Source organism: Entelurus aequoreus, linkage group LG12 (assembly GCF_033978785.1).
Source record: "Entelurus aequoreus isolate RoL-2023_Sb linkage group LG12, RoL_Eaeq_v1.1, whole genome shotgun sequence".
In the NCBI taxonomy this organism is placed as follows: Eukaryota; Metazoa; Chordata; class Actinopteri; order Syngnathiformes; family Syngnathidae; genus Entelurus; species Entelurus aequoreus.
Window position 1 is genome coordinate 18,556,096 of NC_084742.1, and position 16,358 is coordinate 18,572,453.

A 16,358-nucleotide genomic window follows, 5' to 3' on the forward strand; every position below is an offset into this window, starting at 1 on the left:
TGCATTTTGAGAGCTGCCTGACCTAAATTCACCGAACACCTGACGTCTTTCCAGACCCTGATGCAACTAGTGTATCTCTCGGAACAACTCAGCTCTTCTCGTTGTCGGTTAACTTTTGATACACGCTTCCAAAATGTCTGCACCCATGTTATTTATACCAATTAACGTTAATTATGCGGTGCCTTAAACAGTTGAAAATGTAAGAAAAGTCATGTCGGGGTGTTTTTATCAATTTATTCGACGAAACAATTACATTACAATTGTCCGTTATAGGGATGTCACCGTATGTACATTTATTATCACGGTTATTGTGACCAAAATGATCAAGGTTATCATTATCATGGCGGGATTTTTAAATTGGTTCAAAAAGTACTTATACTGAAATATTTTAACTAAGTTTTATTTAAAAAACAAATGAAACATTCAAAATGATATACTTTTTAGAAGAAACATTATTGTAGATAATTGTTACATGTACCTCAAGTAGAAATCAAATGTGCTTATGAAAGCAACATAAGCATTATTAACAGATGTAACTGCACTATTTCTCCTAGTATACAACAATAGTTTTGATATATGAGAGATCTAGTCTTACACATATCAGAGAACACCTCTAAACTATTTGAAAGTTTGTCAATGAAAGATGACAGCGCTGCAGTGAGGTCTTTTTCTATTTTTGACGAAGGAGCATAAGCAGCTGCTTCTGGAAGGCATCAGGTATTGTATGTGTGATAGTGGTAAATGATGTACTGTAACTGTGGCATCCAAATTGCCGGCTGCATGCCCACTTTGTAAATAAGGGAAAAGCAAATGTATTATTACACCTATTAGATGCTAAATATTAATATAATCATCTGACTGACACACACACAGTGACACACAAACACTAATGTTACACTTGTAAAAAGAAAACATGTTGCAGTGTTTCTGCTAGGATTTGTTTTTAACACTAAATTTTAAAAGGAAGGTAAAGTAGCAGCGGTCATTAACAGCACAAAACACACAAAGAGAAGTACATTTTGTTCTGCTGCAGTATATCTTGTGTGCACACACTACTCGCTCTCACAGATAGTGCCCAATAACAAGTAGCTTTATGTAGCACTTAAGTGTAACTATAAGAACGTTTGACAGACAAACGATGACAAGTTCATTTTCAAACACTTTCCATCATGCATTCAACTACAAGTTGACGTACCTTGCACTCGACGTGCAGTTGTGACTGCTTGTTCCGGAGTTAGCTCAACATGTTTGAAGTGTTGCCTCCTTTTGTGGAGACTTTTTTCCTGCATTTTCTGGTGATGGGCTGACTGTCCTCAATTATTTTACCTTCAGCATGATTTACCAATCCAAAATTGGTGCACATGCACCATCTTCGGAGGCGCGGCGCTTAGAAATGCATTAATAAATCAAGTTTTTTCGATAATTAGAGAATTAAACGTTATTACTAACTGTCCGGAATTTTAGCGCAGTTTATCATCATATCGTTTACCGTTACATCCCTCGTCCATTAACAAGTAAAATGTCAGGGGTGGTCGAGGCATGTTCTTGCCATAGTGAAGTGAAGTGAAGTATATTTTATATAGCGCTTTTCTCTAGTGACTCAAAGCGCTTTTACATAGTGAAACCCAATATCTAAGTTACATTTAAACCAGTGTGGGTGGCACTGGGAGCAGGTGAGTAAAGTGTCTTGCCCAAGGACACAACGGTAGTGACTAGGATGGCGGATGCGGGGATCGAACCTGGAACCCTCAAGTTGCTGGCACGGCCCCATAAATGCTGGTCTTTTTTTTTTTTTAGAGCATTACGGCAAATGACAAGGGCGGTTTCCGTGGTGAAATTCGAGCTGTGTATACATGTATACATATATACCTGTATATATATATATATATATATATATATATATATATATATATATATATATATATATATATATATATATATATATATATATACACACACACATTAGGGTTGTATGGTATACTGGTACTAATTGATTGAAATCGGTACTATACTGCCTTTGAAAAGTACCGGTACCATTATTTCATCTGAGCCGCTGTACGGCGGTGACTACAGAGCCGAGGCGCGTGATTTTGTGTGATTTTTTTGTTCTCCATGAATTTAAAATTTAAAAAAAAAGTTGTTACATTGTCATGATGGGGTATTGTCTGTAGAATTTTGAGGACAAAATGAATTTATTTCATAACAAAAGGTGGGAAAAGTGATGCACTGTGAGTACTTTCCAGATTCACTGTATCATGGGGGTTACGGCTCCCAGGCTCCAATCACTACTTTCACCACTTTTGCCTTTATAAGATTAAAGATTAAAATTGTACTTATATAGCCTTTAATCACAAGTGCCTCAAAGTGTCACGGCGCGGATTCGATCCCGCTTCCCTCCTGCCAACGCCGCTCATCCGTCTGTGCGCACCTCGGGACACGCCCACGGGTGCGCACATCCAGGGACGCGCCGCGTGCGTCTCCGCTCTGCCGCAGCCACCAGCTGCAAACACTCACCGGCTATCTGCACACCTGATCCTGATGAGGGCGTGCCGGATAAAGGCAGGGTGGACCCAAGGATCGGCGCGGGAACTTAGTTTTCTCATGGTGAACCGTAAGCAAAGCTTTAGCTCTCTCTCCTTGTTTCCTCTCCGTGCCGTCACCCCCCTGTCTTCTCCCGTGTCCCCGCAGTACCCTCCGTCGTCTGGACAGTGAGCTGTGCGTCTCACATTTCCCCGGATCTCCCTCTGGACACTGACTGCCTCCCTCGATCCTTGACTTCCCTCGCTTGGCTCCCCTCTACCCCTGGACTTCCTCATCTCTCGTTCAACACTTGGTAACACACACACTTCAGCTAACTACACACATAGTCTTACACCACACACTCTTGTATTCTAGTTCACACTCCATTTCCTTAGTTTAGTTGTATTGTTTATTATATATATATATATATATATATATATATATATATATATATATATATATATATATATATATATATATATATATATATATATATATATATTGTCTATATATATAATAAATATTTGTATATACTTCCCCCTGGTGTATGTTTGCCGTCACCTCCCTTAGTAACCACAACACAAAGGGCTTTACGAACTCACGACAACATCTCCTGAACTAAAAATCACATCCGGTCAAGGAAACACTAAAAAAAAAACCAGATGGGGAAAAAGAAGACACCTTGAGAAGGGACCACAGATGAAGAGACCCTCCTTTCCGGATAGGCAATTACTTCATCCGCATTAGTGTTGTGTCGTTCGCGAACGATTCGTTCGAAAGAACGAATCTTTTGAGTGAACGTACTGAACCGAATCACTTCATGAACTGATTCGTTCCTTTCTCAGTTCAGTTGAGCTCCGCCGCGACCATGCCGGTATGAGTGGAACTGGCGCATTCTGTGACTCACTGAACCCTCGACGTCGGCGAACGACGCAGCCAATGAGAGGGCGGGGGGAGGGACTGAGCGAACGATTCGTTCACCGCGGATTAACGACATGAATCACTCAGTGAACGTCAACGCTCTCGCTCTCTGCTCTGCTTGCCCCAATGCCGCGAGTGATTCTCCCCCCGTCGCGGGGATATGTTTCATGCCATTGGCATCCGTTCTCAATCAATCAATCAATCAATGTTTATTTATATAGCCCTAAATCACAAGTGTCTCAAAGGGCTGTACAAGCCACAACGACATCCTCGGTACAGAGCCCACATACGGGCAAGGAAAACTCACCCCAGTGGGACGTCAATGTGAATGACTATGAGAAACCTTGGAGAGGTTGTGGGTAACCCATTCATTCTCCAAGCTAACGGCTAATGTTGACTCAAGCCACATGAAAACAAACACACGTCCCCATTATCCCAACACATAAAGTCATACTTGCCAACCTTTAGACCTCCAATATCGGGAGGTGGGGGGTAGGGGGGGGGGTGGGGTGTTGGGGGCGGGGGGCGTGGTTGGGGGCGTGGTTATTTACCGCTAGAATTCACCAACTCGAGTATTTCATATATATTTCATATATATATATATATATATATATATATATATATATATATATATATATATATATATATATATATATATATATATATATATATATATATATATTTATGTATATATATATATGTATGAAATACTTGACTTTCAGTGAATTCTAGCTATATATATATATATATATTTCTTTTATTTACATAAAAGATATACTTGAATTATCTATCCATTAGATGGCAGTATTGTCCTGTTTAACTTCTCCGTTCATGACTGAGTATATCATTTCGGCCACCGTGTTCAATGGAGAAGTCTGTTCTACATATTTACAGGCAACATACACCTTCCCCTTCGAACTGTCCTGGATGAACTGAAATTGTTGTTTCCATTCGTTTTGGAACTTGCAAGCATATTTATATTGTGGGAAAGCGGACGTGAGAATAGGCTGTCCCCACTCGGTCTCAGGTCCGCATTGAGCTGGAGGGGGCGTGGCCTCCAGCTCCGCTGAATACCGGGAGTTTGTCGGGAGAAAATCTCTGCCGGGAGGTTGTCGGGAGAGGCGCTGAATACCGGGATTCTCCCGCTAAAAACGGGAGGGTTGGCAAGTATGCATGAAGTTAAAGAAAATCCGTTCAGGCTGAGCAGCAGCGACGCGAGGGGGAGGGGCGGAGGGTAACGTGTAGGGCAGGCTGTTTTGAGAAGATTTAAAATAAAAATAATAACTAATGTATGTACACATACATAGGCTATTATTTACACAGTTATTGTAACAAAAATAAATTTCTCCTTGGGGATCAATTCTGATTCATATTATTATTATTATTATTATCCATTCTACTGCAACTGTTGTTGTTGTTGTTTAGTAGCTATCATCATCATTATAATAATGCTGATTTGCAATTAAACTGTACTGCTGCTGCAGAAGTGATTCGGTATACGTACTGAACTGGCCACCGTGTGGCGTTGTCAGTCACTGATTCTAGTGATTCGTACAGTCAAAAGAACTGCCGATCCCATGAAAACAAGCCACATGAAAACAAAATGAGAGTAGACTAGTAGAGGAGACAGAAAGAAGGGGCGGGGGGTAAAGTGTAAGCAGGCTGTTTTGAGAAGATTTAAAATAAAAATAATAACTAATGTATGTACACATACATAGGCTATTATTTGCACAGTTATTGTAACAAAAATAAATTTCTCCTTGGGGATCAATTCTGATTCATATTATTATCATTATTATTATTATCCCTTCTACTGCAACTGTTGTTGTTGTTAGATTAACGCGAGTCCCTACGCAGTGAATGTCTGCACTGTACTGTCTTCCTGGCTGAAATATACATCCCCCCCCCTACCACCACCAAACCCCACCCCCCCTACACTGCGCCCCCACACATCAACCCCCCCACCCCCCACCCCCCTCCGTGCGTCGGTTGAGGTGGGCGGGGTTTGGTGGTAGGGGTGTATATTTCAGCCAGGAAGAGTTAGGACTGCAAGGTGTTCTGGGTATTTGTTCTGTTGTGTTTATGTTGTCTCACGGTGCGGATGTTCTCCCGAAATGTGTTTGTCATTCTTGTTTGGTGTGGGTTCACAGTGTGGCACATATTAAGAGTGTTAAAGTTGTTTTATACGGCCACCGTCAGTGTAACCTGTATGGCTGTGGATCAAGTACGCCCAGCTATCACATACGTGTGTAGGCAGTAGGGATGGGCGATACCACAATTTTAGGATTCGCTACGATACCGATACTTTTGCTTGCGTTTTCATTGATACCGATGGCAATAATTTCTTATTGGCAATTTTTTGTCAGTCAAAAATATTATTACTATTGTTATTATTTAAGACAAATCACAAGACAAATACAGACTATTTATACCACATTTATTATGGTCAATATATAATAAAAGTAAAATTAAAATAAATTACATAAATATGAAAAATAAATTAAATATTATATATAATAATAACTATATATTATATATAATAATTAAATATTAGGGCTTTCCAATTAACAGTCAAATCCGAATTGCAAGAAGCTGCAGTTATTTTTTAAAGTTTGTGTTATAATTAGCAATTAATGAAATATGAAATAGGCTAATGTTTTCGAAATGTAAGAAATCATGTTACAGATTAAAACCAATATCACATTCAATCATATATTCAAGATTTTCTTGGAAAAAAATAAAACTGTAATGCAAAGATGAAGAATCTCCAAATTGTATCTCTTTCTTATCTTGTTTTAAATACTCAAGCAATTTTCAACTAACAGTAAATTCCCCTGTGTGGAAATTATTTGAATTTAGGATAATCATTTAAACAAAAATATTCAGTAAACATTACTAAAAAAAAAAAAAACAATGCCTGTTTTAAGTCAACAATTGGACAACACTGGATATGCCTGGCTGCATCTCTGTCGGCTGGCTGTGTGTGTGTTGCACGTTGACGACGTTCATTCGCTGTCTCCTGTGACGTGACTCTATACTCTGCCAGGTACAGGGGTGTCCCAGCACATAGTAAGTTAAGTAAGTCATCAAAAACATCTGAAAGTGATGCTTGCACCCCCCACACGCCGTTTTTTGGTTTATATCGATACTTTTTTCAGAAAAGTGATGCCAAATGAGCAGCGTGTGAGTATCGATATATCGATACCACAGGATCGATACGCACATCCCTAGCAGGCAGATGCTGCGTACAACATGTGGCTGGGCTAGCACGCAGGCTGTACATGTTGTAGAGGGTGATAAAGGCAGTACCAACACGGCATGCCCTTGTTATTGTTGATTGGGTGAAAATCAGCAGACATTCGATAGAATTGGTTCAACCGCCACCCGCCCGAATCTAATTAAAATCTATTTTTTTCGTCATGCATCCGCCCGACCCGCGGATAGTGCGGTTGTGTCCGCAAACCGCGCATCTCTAATAACTATAGTAAAAATTAAGTGCACATTTTCAAAATCTTTCCAATAATATTGCAGACAAGGTGCAGTTACTTATGGATGAATGGATGAACACACTTACAGTATAAACAACTTAACATAGTGCACCATTTAAATCTGCATGCACTCTTCTTTAGTTCAAACAGTTGTTGAAACAAACAAGTGTATTTACCTTTTTCACATAACAATGCTGATTTATTTTTTGGTACAATGCAATACCAGCTTGTTGTATTTACTTACAGATGACCAACGTTCTCCAGGTAGCAAAAATGTATTCATATTTAGTCTGTAGTTGCAAGTTGGTGCTCTTGTTTGTGTAGTACAGTTGGTGAATCCTTGCTGTAACAGATCAGCTGTGGTGATATGAATGGCATCTTCTTGATAACTTTAAACTAGTCTTAACTTTAAAGAAATACACCCTATACATTGCTAATGTGGTAAATGACTATTCTAGCTGCAAATGTCTGGTTTTTGGTGCAATATCTACATAGGTGTATAGAGGCCCATTTCCAGCAACTATCACTCCAGTGTTCTAATGGTACAATGTGTTTGCTCATTGGCTCAGAAGGCTAATTGATGATTAGAAAACCCTTGTGCAATCATGTTCACACATCTGAAAACAGTTTAGCTCGTTACAGAAGCTACAAAAATGACCTTCCTTTGAGCAGATTGAGTTTCTGGAGCATCACATTTGTGGGGTCAATTAAACGCTCAAAATGGCCAGAAAAAGAGAACTTTCATCTGAAACTCGACAGTCTATTCTTGTTCTTAGAAATGAAGGCTATTCCACAAAATTGTTTGGGTGACCCCAAACTTTTGAACGGTAGTGTATATATATATATATATATATATATATATATATATATATATATATATATATATATATATATATATATATATATATATATATATATATATATATATATATATATATATATATATATATATGGGCTTAGCATGTGCATACTGTGTATTCTGTTGCTATTCTTGTCACAACTGTGGTGACATTGTGGATGTACAGGACACCACCAAAAGGTGTTTCTTACAATTTCCTGATCTGAACAATGGCTGAGGACAAGGCAGTACTTGCAGAAAAAAAAGTGAGTAGACAGTTAAGAAGGAAAAACCTGCGCAGAATTGTCTATAGCAGAGCGGGGGTGCATAGTGGAAGAGCACTAATCAAACAAATTACTTTTCAAATTGATTTGACTGCACTCCATTCAGAACAATGCTTGTGTACAGAGGCATTGATTTCACAGACAGGGAACATATCGACACAACAATACCTTGTCACACACAAGGTTCCACTGAGCGATGCTCTGCAAGTGGCCTGGAAATAGCCCGGCACAAAGTATGTGCTTTTTTGTGGTTTCCAGGAGAATTGGTTGTTTTGACGCTATGCACCTGTCACTGGAACTGTGTGATGTGCAGGAACTTGGCAACACAAAGTCATCTCAAATCAGAGCTCCTAATGACTTCAAAAAAGGAGTGAGCTCCCAGAGAGGTTGTCTCAAACCCACACAGGTCACAGGACTCAGACCAGCTGTCAGTGTCTACTCTGAGCAAAAACAGGTGATGGGGTTCTTGGGGTCAGTGGTCAACAGTGGATCAGTTTTAAATTGCAACACAATGAATATGGGGAACATATGACATATTGTGGAACACCGTGGGGGCAGTAGGTGAGTATTTTACCGTTCTCCCGCTAAATAAAGAACTGGAAAGTATGACGCACTACTGCAAATGACTCAATAATAATAATAACAATAATTACCTTTTTAAAAATATTTAAAATACTGTGTGAAATCATTTATTTTTTTGTCCATCATAATTACTTGATACATTATAGTCCAGTATTCCAGTGTTTTAAGAATGCATAACAGAGGCTAGACGCACCTCCTGTCATCGAGTGGAAGGCATTGTTTTGTTTTTCCTGTCAAAATACTTCATTAAACATTATACTTCATTTGTACTAAATAAATCATTTGAAACCAAATTAAGTAAAATTAGACCATTTTTTGTGGCACAATGGCTCACCGGCAAATTTTATATTACAGACATTTTTTTCTCACATGGACAATAATTGTTTATATTATACAGAAGTACAGTACAACACCAACATTAATTCCAATAACAAACTGTCAATTATTCATATTAACTGCAGAAGCTTGTATGCCAATTTTAACAATATGAAATTATTTTTGGAACAATTTAAAGAACCTTTCAAAATTATCGCTGTATCAGAGACATGGATGGATCCAAAAAAAGGAATGGACTTTGGACTAGAAGGATATGAACTCAATTATATTAATAGAGTAAATAAGAATGGAGGCGGAGTTGCTGTATATGTGATGAAGGACTTCCATTACAAGGTGGTAAAAGACATGTCACTGGCTATTGACAATGTTTTAGAGTGTATAACCATTGAGATATGTCATGAAAGAAATAGAAATGTATTGATCAGTTGTATATATAGGGCACCCAACTCAAGTATTGAAGGATTTGAAGACTGGATTAAGGGAACTTTCAATGGAATCAGTCAAAAAGTACTCTTTTTATGTGGAGACTTCAACATTGATTTCTTGAACCCCAACAAGCAAAAGTCCATTAATGATTTCACAGATACAATGTATAGTATGAGTTTGTATCCTCAAATCACAAGGCCAACCAGAATTGCAAGTCACAGTGCTACACTTATTGACAATATATTCACTAATGTCTTTGATAATAATATAATAATAATAATAATAATAATAATAATACCTGGGATTTATATAGCGCTTTTCTAAGTACCCAAAGTCGCTTTACATGTTAAAAACCCATCACACCTGGTGGTGGTAAGCTACTTTCGTAGCCACAGCTGCCCTGGGGTAGACTGACGGATATAACAAGTGGACTGTTAACAACCGACATCAGCGACCATCTGCCAGTCTTTACTATTTATGATGGGAACTACAGGAAGAAGAACATTGACAAAAAGACATTTCAAAGACTATGTACAGAGGAAGGAATGATTTTCTTCAAGAAGGATCTGAGGACACAAATTTGGGACAATGTATATAATGAAGATGATGTAGATGATGCATATGGGAATTTTGTCAACACCTTTCTAACACTCTATGATAAACATTGCCCATGGAAAGAACGTAGTAAAAAGCAAAAGAAAAACAACCAACCGTGGATGACAAAAGGACTGAAAAATGCTTGTCACAAAAAAAACACATTGTATCGAATATTTATAACACAAAGATCTATAGAGGCAGAAAATAAGTATAAGAAATATAAAAACAAGCTAATTGGTATACTACGAACATGTAAGAAGGAATACTACAGTCAATTATTAAACAAGAACAAAAACAACATGAGAGCAACATGGGGCATCCTAAATAGCATCATTAAAAATGGTGCTAAGAAAGATTACCCCCAGTACTTTCTAGATGGACATACAAAAAATGACAATATGAACCAAATAGCTGAACGTTTCAATTATTATTTTGTTAATATCGGAACAAATCTGGATCAAAGAATTCCAAATGCAGATGATGGGTCAGTTGAGGACTTGAGTGAGCTCATAGACAGAAATCCCAATTCCATGTTTCTTAAAAGTGTAACAAAAGAAGAAATAATCAAAATTGTAAAAAATTGTAAATCCAAGACTTCAAATGACTGTCATGGAATAGATATGGTAACGATAAAAAAGGTTATAGAAGACATTTCAGAACCTCTGACATATATCACCAATGTATCATTTTTAACCGGAAAATTCCCAGACAAAATGAAAATTGCAAAAGTCGTACCAATCTATAAGAATGGAGACGTACACCAGTTTACTAACTACAGACCAGTTTCATTACTTCCACAATTCTCCAAAATCATGGAAAAATTATTCAATAGTCGATTAGATTTATTTATTAACAAAAGTGGGACGCTCGTGGAGAACCAATATGGATTTCGAGCAAATATCTCAACATCAATAGCATTAATTAAAATAACAGAGGAAATTACCAATGCAATAGATGGTAAAGAATGTGCGGCAGCAGTATTCATGGACTTGACAAAAGCATTTGATACAATTAATCATGATATTTTAATACAAAAATTAGAACAATATGGCATCAGAGGTTTGGTCTTGAACTGGGTAAGAAGCTATTTAATCAACAGGAAGCAATATGTGAAGATGGGTGAAAATATGTCAACACGGCTAGATATATCCTGTGGTGTGCCGCAGGGATCAATACTGGGACCAAAATTGTTTAATCTTTATATAAACGACATTTGTAAAGTTACAAAGGACTTAAAGTTAGTTTTATTTGCAGATGATACAACTGCTCTCTGTTCAGGAGAGAACATACAGAAGATAATACAAATAATAACAGAAAAAATGAACAAATTAAAAAGATGGTTTGACAAAAACAGACTATCTTTGAATCTCAGTAAAACTAAAATAATGCTATTTGGTAATAGTAGGAAAGAGCATCATACGCAAATACAAATAGACGGAGTAGACATCGAAAGGGTAAAAGAAACCAGATTTTTGGGAGTATTAATAGATGATAAAATGAACTGGAAATCTCATATACAAAACATACAACATAAGGTAGCAAAAAACATTTCAATAATGAATAAAACAAAACACGTCCTGGGCCAAAAATCACTTCATATTCTCTACTGCTCACTAGTGTTACCATATCTGAGTTATTGTGCAGAAATATGGGGAAATAACTACAAACGTGCGCTACATTCGTTAACCATGTTACAAAAAAGATCAGTTAGAATAATACATAATGTTGGATATAGAACACATACAAACCCTTTATTTATTAAGTCAAAAATATTAAAGTTTGGTGATTTGGTAAAATTGCAAACAGCTAAAATGATGTACAAAGCAATCTATAACCTGCTACCAAAGAATGTACAACATTTCTTCTCAACTAAAGAGGAGAAATATAACCTTAGAGGAAAAAATAATTTAAAACATTTATATGCACGTACAACACTTAAAACTTTTAGCATTACAGTACGTGGAATTAAATTATGGAATGGATTAAGTAAAGAAGTTAAAAATTGTACTGACATGATCCAGTTCAAGAGGTTGTTTAAATTAATAGTGCTTACAAAGTACAAAGAAGAAGAATTATGAGAAAAACTTCCAACCTTATTGAAAATATTCTTCATCTCAGTATGTTAATAATGACTGAATTAATTAATTACATATTACAAACTGTTGTATATACTAATTCATAGATGTTATTTTATTATATAAAAAGGTCAGTAAATGATTTTATATAATTGTAAACGCTTTGAAGTGGGAAAGGGGTAGGATTAAATAAGCTTTGCTTCTTCCTACTCCTTTTCGGGCATGATGTAAATGAAATGATATGACATTGTGTGATGTATTATGATGTAAATGTGTTCATGTTCGAAATAAACTAAAAGAAAGAAAGAAAGAAAGACTAACTGGTGGACAGCAGTCCAAGTCGGGATTAAGGTGCCATCATATACAGGCCTGGACCTTTAGTCAAGAAATTATTCACATATTCGAAATTAGGCGCAGCTGTTTTAGACTTCTAGCTGTTTTTAGGTTTAGTGCATCAGAAGATCCACTGACCAATTGCTTGCGAGTTAAGAAATCCCAAATGATACTACTCAACCATTCAAATCTGTACAATTCTGTGACAATTGTGACTCTAAATACGGAATGAGTGGAGATCCAGGCCAACAAGAGAGAAAAACAGAGAGAGAGGAAAGAGAGACCTGTGAGAGATACGGCCAGAGAAATTATGAAGAAAGAGGACAGAGAGACAAGTGAACCGAAGACTTCATAAAAATGAACCCGTGTGGTTCTCTGTTGGAATATAAAAGTGGACAGGTAAAATAGAGCTTAAATACAAAATTGAAAAACTCATTCATGTCCATTCAATGGATTCACCAAAATAGTCTGTCATATACCGGAGGATCATAGCACTTTCAAAAAGTGTCAACGTAAAACACCACAATGAGGCAAAGAACAACATTTCTGACCAAACATGTCCACTTAAGTCTCACGCAATTACTGCTCTGAGGTGCTAATGGAGGTTCCTTCAGACCATTCCAGCCTACAGTGTGTTTAAGGTCCTGTCATGACAAGATAAAGCTTATAAGTCTATTGCAGAGGTGTCAAACTTGTTTTCAATGAGGGCCACATTATGGCTTCCCTCACAGGGCTGTGTAACAGTGAATAATATATGAATATTAATATTTGTCGTTTTCATGATATCACAATTTACTGTACTGTACATTTTTTCCATATGTTGGTTTTTACAGGATATTACTGTAAATGGAAACACGGTAACACTTTTTGTAATTGGTAAATTGTTTTGTTTTTATGTTGTATCACTGTAAATGGAAAAGGGGTAACACCGTTTTCATTTTTACGGTAGAATTCCGACAAGTGAGGCACCAGTTTTTTTTAACTGTTACATCTATTGCAATTTTTGCAGTGTACAATTTAAAGGATGACTTGCTTGAAATGTATGATAATATACTCATTTCATTATTAGATAGTTTAAAAGATACAAAATTGCAAGCAGTACACACATTTATTTATTTCAAAATGGAAAGGACATATATTTAGTACAAAAAGATAAAGTACTTTATTGCCAAGAAGAAGAATTTCTTCTTCTACGGGGGAAAATGAAGTTGGCGGCTGCTTACCGTAGTTGCGAGACCTAAACTTTATGAAAATGAAGTTTATGTTTGTTGTGGCTCAATATTGGTCCATGTATAAGGCGCACCGGAATATAAGGCGCACTGTCAGCTTTTGACAAAATTGGAGGGTTTTAGGTGCACCTTATAGTGCGGAAAATACAGTACTGTGTATGTATGTGTGTGTGTGTATATATATATATATATATATATATATATATATATATATATATATATATATATATATATAAAAACAGTATATACAAAACCCAGAACCAGTGAAGTTGGCACGTTGTATAATTCGTAAATAAAAACAGAATACAATGATTTGCAAATCCTTTTCAACTTATATTCAATAGAATACACTACAAAGACAATATATTTAATGTTTGAACTGAAAAACTTGTTTTTTTTTTGCAAATAATCATTAACTTAGAATTTAATGGCAGCAACACATTGCAAAAAAGTTGGCACAGGGGGATTTTTACCACTCTGTTACATGGCTTTTCCTTTTAACAACACTCAGTAAACGTTTGGGAACTGAGGAGACCAATTTTTGAAGCTTTTCAGGTGGAATTCTTTCCCATTCTTGCTTGATGTACAGCTTAAGTTGTTCAACAATCCGGGGTCTCCGTTGTGGTATTTGACACTTCAAAATGCGCCACATATTTTCAATGGAAGACAGATCTGGACTACAGGCAGGCCAGTCTAGTACCCGCACTTTTTTACTATGAAGCTATGCTGTTGTAGCACTTGGATAGGCATTGTCTTGCTGAAATAAGCAGGGGCGTCCATGATAACATTGCTTGAATGGCAACATTTGTTGCTCCAAAACCTGTATGTACCTTTCAGCATTAATGATGCCTTCACAGATGTGTAAGTTACCCAAGTTACCCATGCTAAGTTACCAAAACTAAACTAATACACCCCCATACCATCACAGATGCTGGCTTTTGAACTTTGCGCCCATAACAATCCGGATGGTTCTTTTCCTGTTTGTTCCGCAGGACACAACGTCTACAGTTTCCAAAAACAATTTGAAATGTGGACTCGTCAGACTACAGAACACTTTTCCACTTTTACATCAGTCCATCTTAGATGAGTTTGGGCCCAGCGAAGCCGGTGGCGTTTCTGGGTATTGTTGATAAATGGCTTTCGCTTTGCATACTAGAGTTTTAACATGCGCTTACAGATGTAGTGACCAACTGTAGTTACTGACAGTGGTTTTCTGAAGTGTTCCTGAGCCCATGTGGTGATATCCTTTACACACTGATGTCACTTTTTGATGCAGTACCGCCTGAGGGATCGAAGGTCCGTAATATCATCGCTTACGTGTAGCGTTTTCTCCAGATTCTCTGAACCTTTTGATGATATTACGGACCGTAGATTATGAAATCCCTAAATTCCTTGCAAAAAACTCGTTGAGAAAGGTTTTTCTTAAACTGTTCGACAATTTGCTCACGCATTTGTTCACAAAGTGGTGACCCTCACCCCATCCTTGTTTGTGAATGACTGAGCATTTTATGGAAGCTGCTTTCATACCCAATCATGGCACCCACATGTTCCCAATTAGCCTGTTCACCTGTGGGATGTTCTAAATAAGTGTTTGATGAGCATTCCTCAACTTACTCAGTCTTTTTTGCGACTTGTGCCAGCTTTTTTGAAACGTGTTGCAGGCATCAAATTCCAAATAAAGTAATATTTGCAAAAAATAACAATGTTTTCCATTCCGAACGTTAAGTATCTTGTCTTTGAAGTCTATTCAATTGAATATAGGTTGAAAAGGATTTGCAAATCATTGTATTCTGTTTTTATTTAAGATTTACACAACGTGCCAACTGCACTGGTTTTGGAGTCTGTAGAAGTAGCTGCTTATGCTCCCTCAACAAAAAATGGCAAAAGACCTCAGTGCAGCGCTGTCATATTTCATTGACAAACTTTCAAATAGTTTAGAGGTGTTCTCTGATATTTGTAAGATCTCTCATATATCAATACTATTGTTGTATACTAGGACAAATAGTGCAGTTACATCTTATGACCATCTTTCACATTTTTACATTTATTTTGATTTATTTATGTTATTTAGTTTCGAATCCCAGTAGGACTGATAGGTAACTTACAAAAACTCCACTTTGAAAAGTTAGTGTTTTATCGCATCTCTATCATAGTTTACTGAGACAGGTTCACGATTACATATGTAATTGAGGTCCGAAATCTGTTCTTATGAAGACCCTAGATGGCGGACTGGTTAACACCAATAACTGGTAACCACTGGGTACAAATCAGCTGCAACCAAAAGAGTAAGTGTTTTGTTCCACCTCCATTAGATTTCACCGAGACAGGTTCACGATTAAATATGTCATTGGGGCTTGAAATATTATCTCAAGTATACCCAGGATAGCTGAGTGGTTATAGCAGCTAGCTCACGGTCAAAGAGGAATGTGTTCAATTTCCAGTCTGGTCGGTCGATAACTACGAAAGATCCACCTGGGGGAGTTAATATTTTTTTTATCATAGTTTACTGAGACAGGTTGAAGATTAAATATGTCATTGGGGCCCCGAAATGTTGGCTCAAGAAGACCAAGGACAGCTGAATGGCTAAACAGCTAGCTTAGATTAAAGGGTCTATTCAATTGAATATAGGTTGAAAAGGATTTGCAAATGATTGTATTCTGTTTTTATTTACGATTTACACAACGTGCCAACTTCACTGGTTTTGGGTTTTGTGTGTGTGTGTGTATATA